Source organism: Gymnoscopelus braueri (assembly GCF_963280865.1).
Source record: "Gymnoscopelus braueri genome assembly, chromosome: 8".
Taxonomy (NCBI): domain Eukaryota; kingdom Metazoa; phylum Chordata; class Actinopteri; order Myctophiformes; family Myctophidae; genus Gymnoscopelus; species Gymnoscopelus braueri.
Genome location: NC_137609.1, coordinates 51,165,832 through 51,175,004, shown reverse-complemented (window position 1 = coordinate 51,175,004; position 9,173 = coordinate 51,165,832).

Sequence of the window (9,173 nt, the reverse complement as noted above, 5' to 3'; positions counted from 1 at the left end):
CAAATAGAGACGCACATGTCCCAAACATTTAGTAGATGTTAATGTTAAGTCATTGACTATAAAGTTATCAAAATTAAGAAATCATACATTAAGAAAATGCACTCTCTACAATGGACTAATGTCTGCTTGTGTGACCCATTAAAAAACTGACCAATGCAACACATTTGGATTTCCATAACTGCGGTGGGTTCGGCTATTTACTCCCACTGTAAGGATTTTATTCCGTTAACTTAGTCATTTCAGAGCCTGAATTTAACACTGTTGGGGAAGCTACCTTTAAGTACCTACTACACCATGTAAATGGTTTGAACTATGGAAAAGATACCCTTGGAGAAATGTCGTTTAGAGACCTACAAGCCACACAAGAAGTAGTTCAAAGTCCGTTTTTTAACCACTTGAACACATAGTCTGGGGAACATTAGCCAAAGTTCTTCTGGGTTTTGTTTAGCAGACAAACGGTAAAGACCTGAGACATAACAAAGAACCTTTAAAATGATCTGTTGTCTTACCCATCAGTTTTGTAACATCTGATGTCAATCTTCACACAAACAAATCACAACTGATCACACATCTAGTCTTCAAACCTTTTTAATTAGAATCAGTGGTGGAAAAAGTACTCAAAATGTTTTACTTAAGTAAAAGTATCAATACTGCAATGTAGAAATACTCTGTTACAAATAAAATAATTCTAAATGTGCTTTAGTAAAAGTACCAAAGTATTGGCTTGAAAATTTACTTAAAGTACCAAGAGTAAAAGTACTCAAATGTTTGAAAATAGCAGATCTACAAGCTCACAACGTGTTGCAATGCGACGTGTGGTAAGATTGTAGATCTCCTATTTTCAAATAGCCTATTTTTAAAATGGGCTAAAGTGGTTAATGCATGTTTTATATCTGCAAGGTAACTAGTAACTAAAGTTTTCAAATAATTGTTGTGGAGTAAAAGTACAATATTTGCCTCTGAGATGCAGTGGAGTAGAAGTAAAAGTATAGACAATTGGAAATACTCCATTAAAGAAAAACTACCTCATAATTGTACTTAAGTACAGTACTTGAGTAAATGTACTTAGTTACTGTACACCACTGATTAGAATGATAAATACATTATAGATGGAGAAACTAAAAAACAAAAGGCCTTATATTGGCCGCCACGATATTTGGCCTGTGAAATTAAAGTGAGGATGACCATCTCTGTCTCCAATTTAAGTTGGGGTTCCAGGTCCCGGAGCAGACTGGCCACATAAAGTCCAAAATGTGCTGTCTGTCCCGTCAAGCCGTTCTCTCTGCAGCTCCGCCATCACAGCGTGGTCAAAAGGGTCATCCTGAGATCGCTCCTCCTGTCCCCCCACACGGTTCCTGGGCCTTCGACTGGATCCTATTTAGTAACGTTCAACCATTTATTATATTGAGCTGGACTGGATTTTGTATTGTATTACGGAACTTTCATGTCAAATCTGAATGTCTTACCACTTGTAGGACGGGGTGGTCCTGGTCCCACAGATGGTGGCTGTGATCCAGGAGCTGGTGGTGGTGGGGGGACCTCGGGGTCCCAGGGCTGGTGCCCCCATACTGGACCTTGGTGTGGCGTTGCGAACTTGGACTATAAAGTAAGATGTAATATATTTAATAATTATATTGAGCTTGATTTGTTTGGGGGTTGGATTTGTAAACGTTAATGACTAATCTGAATATCTTACCACTTGGGGAAGTGGCTGGTCCCACAGGCCGTGGCCATGACAAGGGAGCCGGTGCTCGGGGGGACCTGGGGGTACGACTGCTGCTCCCCCCAGACCGGACCCTGACCTCTTAGCTGTGGACTTGCGGTGGACTATGAAGTAAGATTCAATGAAGTATCATATTGAGCTGGACTGGATTTGTATTGTAACAGAACTTGCATGTCAATTCTTAATATCTTACCACTTGTACAAGCGGGTGGAGGGAATAGCTCGAGCACCGACATGGGAGCTGGTGCTCGGGGACCTGGAGGTCCCACTGCTGCTCTCCCAAGACCGGACCCTGACGCTGCTGGTGTGTGAGATTCAATTAAGTATTATATTGAGCTTGATTTGTTAGAGTTTGGATTTATAAATGTTAAGGACTAATCTGAATATCTTACCACTTGGGGAAGTTGCTGGTCGCACAGGCCGTGAAACGGTTGCTGTTGGGGGGACTGGCAGGGCCACTGACACCCTCAGCAGACTGGTCACTATTAGGTGATATTCAAACATGTCTTACATTGGGTTCAATCGTTTTGTGAATTTGTAAACTTTAAAGCACAACTACACTTGAGTAGTTTGGGTTGTGTAGTTTACCTTGCCATGGGGGAATTTGAAAATATTTGCGGAATGTCTTTAACAGTTGTTTGTAATGTTAGACATTGGCATAACCATTTTTACATTTGCTTGTGTGAAAAGGCTACATTTGAGACCGCTTACTTTGTGCAGTGTAAATGGGGAGAATATTCTGGATTATCTAGCAACAGAACAACTGTTGAAGATATCTCACATATACGTTTAGGAGTTGCATATAGCTACATTACTACAAAACACAAACCTCTACCAAAGCGTCATTTGGCTTGAGTGAGTCATCAGAATATCTTACCATGTTCAGCAATAAACTGCAGGGCAGAAGAAGGTCTGGTGAGATGTCTGCGGTCTATGAAGCAAGGTTCAAACATTTATTGTGTACATCTTTATAGTTTGCTGTTGTGTTTGTAAACAGCGATGTCTAGTTTCTCTTACCACTTTCAGCAGTGCCGAACGTCTCCGAGTCCTGGCTGGACTTGAAGGCCTGCTGGCTGCTCTCTATAAAGTTTAGAGAATTGATTGTGTACAGCTTTATGATTGTTGTATGTGTAAACCGTCATGACTGATGTGTATCTCTTACCACTTTCAGCAGTGCCAAACAGGTCCGCACTCGGATCAAAGGCCGCCTGCTGACTGCTCTCTATAAAGTGAGGTTCAAACATTTATTAGTTACAGCTATGACAACTGAATGTCCCCCACAGTGTCAATGGCATTCGATCTATCTCTTTCATTAAGCACATGCTGACCTGGACGGCAGAAATTGCTGCTTGTTTTTCTTGGATCCATGTGAGGATCCAAGAATGACATTATGCCGGAATAGGCCCACTTCGGAGTGCGTCCCCCTGCACTGCCGCTTTTCTTTGTCTTCATCTTGTTTCTCCATCTCCTGTAGGAGTCCCGGAGGCAGTTCCATCTCTTCTGACACCTTGTAACTGTATGGGGAGGACACCAAAATAATTTTGAGATGAATTAGTAATGATTTGTGTTCTGTCTTATTCAAATTGTTAAAGGAGAATTCCGGACAAATTAAGTGTTATCTTTCATGTCTCGTTACTCACCTAGCGACGTAAAAAGTGGCGTTCTTTTTTTCCATATATTCCCCTGTCGTAATTTTTTAAACACCCTCCGTTGTTATAATGGGAGCGCGTGGGTTATGTGAAGTTCGTCTATTATAACCGACGCAATGTTATTTTTTTCTCTACTACGATTCATTGTAGAGTCTCATGATAGTCAAACATGCGCTGAAAATTCCTGCGAGCCTGCCGTTAATGGCGAACGATTTAACACTGGATGCTTGTTTCTTTCCAGAACCTGGCAACTCGTGTTGCCAGATTCTGGAATCCCGTTTTAGGATTTTCCGGGTCGCGCGGCCCAATTATTAGTTACGTTACTGTTGGGCTGGGACGTTTTTCAGCAGTGGTGTAATTTACATAGGGTTGCTGGGTTAAAACGCGCCCTGCCACCCCCCCCCCCCCCCGTTGACAAAACGGTGGGCCGGTTCGGATAATCCCAGAGCTGAATTTGGGTCCCAGCACGCCCCTGACCTTCACAATAAGGTTACTTTTTGATATTTAGATGTGTTGTTCTTGAACACAAGTTCTAAGAATGTTTAGATAGTAGGTTGTGTAGACAGATAGGGTTGATGTTTTTTACCAGCTACAGTTTCTTTGAACTACATTGTTCTCTTTAACTACTACAGTATATTATATGTTTGATGTTGACTATAGGGTTCATGACATGTACACTGATCTTACACAAGTTGCTCTGGGTGAGAGCATCTGCTAAATGCCTAGATTGGAAATTGTAATCTTACTTTGCATACGAGTACGCCACAGGAAGATGTGTCACGCTGGGGAGGATGTTGTGGTCTTAGACACTTCCACCGAGATATGTTTCCTTTCTTCTACCTCATGAAGGCTCTAAAACATGAGGATAAATCAAAATCATCACGTGTTGATCTACTGTTCACATAGGCCTAGATTTGTTTTGCAACTAAATCCATATCACTGGGCAATACCTACATGAGCAAACCATTCCTAGCATTTAAAATCATTGCTTTAAATACACATAAGAAGTGTTGGATTTGCTTACCTGGTGGAATCCTGACACATTTTTATTTTAGTTGGAGATGCTCCAAAAGGGTAAAAAAGAATGACCCTGTTGGCCTTTGGATACATCACCTTTAAGAACAAATAGGATTAAGGTTGTGTCATGTAGCCTACGCAAAGCTTAAGTGGTGGTAAATATAATGCTGTGTATTTGGACAAAACACATACAACTAGGGTCCAGTGACCATTTAAGCCAACAGCTCCCACAATGATGTCGTACTCCACCACCTCCACCTGCATATAATCATTCCATTTGTTAAGTTAAGCCTATAAGCATTAAGCATAACTATGGTGATCCTTACCTTTTTGAGAATGTTATTATTTTTGCCTGTGAACATGTCCGTCATGGTGAATGAATCTACCATCAGGCTGTTAGTATTGGTGGCAGTGGTAAGCCTATAAATGTAGGCATTCAGGACCTGCACATATAAAAATTACTTGAGGCAACTCCAATCATTCATTATACTGTATTTCATATGAGGCAACAGCTGAGGTCCTTTAATGAAAATCAAGGGAGTTATACCTCACTCTCCAACCACTGGAGAGGTCTAAGCTTATTCAGGTCCATGGACTAAATTTTGTATGGCCCTATTTTGGCCCAAATGACTTGTCCGGTCTTCGACCATATGTCATCAATGACTGGAAATACACAGAAGTTCAGTCATTTGTACAGAGCAGACTCTGACAACAGAATATTTCATGTCACATACTGGAAGGTAAATACCGTTGGTCTGGATGGGGCTAGGCAGGACTGGGGCCTCAGAGGAGTGGATGGTCGGAAGGAGGTGGTGTGGTGAGGGGACTGGTGAGGGAGCAGAGGGAGCAGGGGAAGGGGATTTGGCACGAAGGGAAGGTGAAGGTGAACGGGTAGAAGGGGAACACGAAGCCAGAGGAAAAGGGCAACCAAGCTTCTGCAGCTTGGCTGGAATCCTTTTCCTCTGGCTCAATGTATGGTGTTATCTGGTCAAAGTTGGCAACTCTGGTGCCCAGTTTGTGGACCAGAATAACACACTTCCCTTCAATTGAGCTTATTTTCATAGGACCCAACATGTCACTCTCCATCTTCCCTCCCTTGCGCTGCTCCTGCCGGATGTTTTTGACAAGTACCAAATCCCCAACCCTGAAAAGGTCATCCACACCATGCAAAAGTTTCCTCTTACGGATCTTGTCCTGGGACTTTTGCATGTTGTGGATGACCTTTTCACTCACCACCTCCTTCTCAGCCACTCCTTCCACCCTCTCATGTGTTATCTAAAAGTACAGAAATCCAAGTGTTCATTATAATTTATTAAGTTAGGCAAATGATGACCACCACATCTAACCACCTGCCAAAATTAGAGCCTCTAACCTCATATGTGTCGGCCACCTGTGAAGGGTACCTTGCCTCCCTCCCAAACATGAGCCGATACGGGCTAAACTGTGTGGTCAGCTGTTTTTTGGTTCTGAGACCAAACATACATGCCTTTATTTTCTTGTCCCACTGCGTGGGGTTTGATTGATTGATGTATTTGATTTAGTAAGACATAAGAATAGTACATGACAGTACATAACAGTACATGGAAGTACAAATTCACAATACAAGGTCTACTAAACTGGAACTCTCATTAAGCACTAAGCTTGTTTAAGATGAGAACCCCATGCACACAAATCATGATGACATATAAGAGGCAGTCAGATATACACACTACTATACAGAATGTCATACAATCAGCTTTCAGGTTACTGGTATGAAGAGAGAATTTTTTTTATATATTTACAAAAGAGGAAAATGAAGGGTGGTCAGCACTCAGCTTGTTGAGTGACCTGAAAATGTCATAATATGTATAGGACATTTTACATTGCTAATTAACATCTGTGGATTGATTTAGCTGCATATTTTCACCAAATTTAACTTGCCTTTGGATGGTGCTATTCATTTTTTCTACCAGCCCATTGGTCTGGGGGTGGTAGGGGGCACAGTAACTCCTGTGAATGCCCAGTGCGGCACATATCCCCTCGTTGAGCTTTAATTGCATGATTGTTGGGAAAACAAAGTGAGAAGCATAGTAATGTCATACTAGGGGAAAAAAATAAAAAATACATTATATTCTTTAAAAAAGAATTTTACTGTACCTTATGATTTTTGAATTCTGTCCCATTATCTGTCAGCAGTCTCTGAGGCACACCAAATGTATATATATAATCGAGTACACATTCAGTGACCTCCTCTGCTTTTTTACTCTTAAAGGACGACTTCACCGCTTTTCAACCTATCTTCATATAATTGGTCCTCACTAATACTCATGATAAAATGGTACAATCTTTTTCTACTCGGTCTGTGTCTCAGAGGAGGGCTGTGGACAGTTCAGAGTCCCGTCTACCAGTGACATCATCAATGGGGAATCCAAGCTAATAGAAACTGCAGGCTTTCTATTCCTGGAAAGTTGCAATGCAATAAAAGAAGCCATTGTTCTCGTGTTAATAAAAATCTAAATAAAAAATGTGAAATCTTGTTGGAAAAAAAAATCTTGCCTAACGATGATGTCACTGGTAGACAGGTTTCTGGACTGTCCACAGCCCTCCTATGAGACACAGACCAAGTAGAAAAAAATTGTACCATTTCATCATGAGTATTAGTGAGGACCAATTATATGAAGATAGGTTGAAAAGCGGTGAAGTCGTCCTTTAAGAGGGTAGGCCTCTGCACACTTTGTGAAATAATCCATAATCACACACACATATAGATTACCTCCCTCTGTTGTTGTCAGTTTCAACAGGTCCATGCCAACCAATTCAAATGGTTCTCCCACCTGAAAGACATGTTTTCATGAATATGAGGTTATCTTTTTCGGCTGTTGACATGAGCACTTAGTGTCACAAAATATAGCACCTCTATTGGATTATACTGGCTCTTCTCCTTTAAATTGGACCGTTTCACCTGACATTGTGGGCACTGCTTAATCTGAAGGAAGAGAGTGCACAGAATCATTGTATGCATTGACTAAAGTGAAGCAGTGACTGTAGCAAATATGAGTTGACTTTAGTTCCCTACCCATTTTCCCAGGCCAGTAATAGCGAGCGATAATGGCATGGTGGGTTTTTTCAACACCACAGTGGGCCCCAATATCGCTGCTGTGAAACTCCTGGAACACTTCAGCTGCCTTTTCTGCAGTGGTTACCACCTTGACCCAGTGCTGATTCAGGCCCTGGCCCTTCCTCCTGCACAAGTAGTACAACTCTCCATCTGGTCAGAGGGTAAAGCGCATGAGTTGAAGAGAACACATTGAATAAGGCTGGGGTTAATATTGTATATTGTACACAATTGCTTACCAGTAACTTTATAAGTCAAGGCTCTTCTTTTCAGAATGTCCCTCTGCTGTTTGTCCGCTCCCTCAGGATAGACATTGTGGACCAGAAAGTCCATTAGCTCCTTCACCTTGACTTGGTCAAAGGTACACATAGCTATTATCTACTGTCTGGCTACTTGCTTGCTTAGCTACTTACCTACCTACTTACCTACCTACTTACTTACTTGCTAACTTACTTACTTGCTTGCTTACTTCAATCTCTCTCTTCAATCTCTCTGTAATCTAATGTGTTTTTTTTACTACTCCTACTCTACACTTGTGTCCTCAGTTGACCTCCATTTATAAACTCACTAATACATTAGGCACACCTCTTCCAACCCAAATTAACATTGACCAATCATATGGCAACACATGTGGCCATTATGGTCATATGGTCATAATGGTCATGGACATTTTCACACACAAAGTTGTGGGCATGTTATAGAGTGGTTAGAAAATAGCATTAATGCACAACTGAAGAGGTGTGTAGAGTCCAGGTTAATGGGCTTGATATTGATTAGATAAATGCATTGTGATATAATATAATGAGGCTACTTTGAACTGATGGTGCTGCTGTCTGAACGTAGGACCTACAGCAGGTGGTGCTGTTCTACGCTCTGCAGTGCACAGCAGCCTTTGTAATTCAAAGATAACTAAGATTATTAAGATGATAGGCTATTATGCACTTGTCAGACTTCACACAAGAGTTTGTGGTTCATGGTGTGACTACCAACATCATTGACTTGTTTCTACAGCTATTAAACTATCATGTGAACGGAGCGCTTAGCCTCTGCTGGCCAGTGTGAAGGCACGACTCGGCCACCTTGTAGATATTTTTGCCCAGGAATAGAGTCCTTCCTGGGGCAGGGTTAGGGATCAGTAGTACGCAGCGGCCTGGAACATAGAAATAAAACTGAGCCACCGGGCGGGGCAAGCCTCTGCTGGCCAGTGTGAAGGCACGACTCGGCCACCTTGTAGATATTTTTGCCCAGGAATAGAGTCCTTCCTGGGGCAATAACACAGTCGGGACACAGATAGATTTAGGTTAACAGTTCCCGTTTTTTATTGACAAGTGTTTGTGTGGTGCATGTGGTTTAGTGTGGTGGTGGAGCTTGGTCCAAGTGGGTTTCATGTGGCGTTGGATCCCAGCGGAAGGCACCTGTAGCATAGGGAGACAGACATACAGAGAGAGAGAGAGATATATAGGGGTTAGAATAGGTGTTTTAGTGGAGTAAAAGTACACGTTAGATGGGGAAAGAAAGCCTCTTACCGTGGCAGCATCACCCGAAGCGTGGTTGCATTTTCCAGGGCTTCCCGCTCCATCGACCTCCGTGTCCGACTGGGGCTGGGGGCGACTGGGGCTGACTGGCGACTGGCGACTGGGGCTGGCGATGCAGACATCTCCCGGGTCACTTTTCGTGGCCGGCCGCGCTT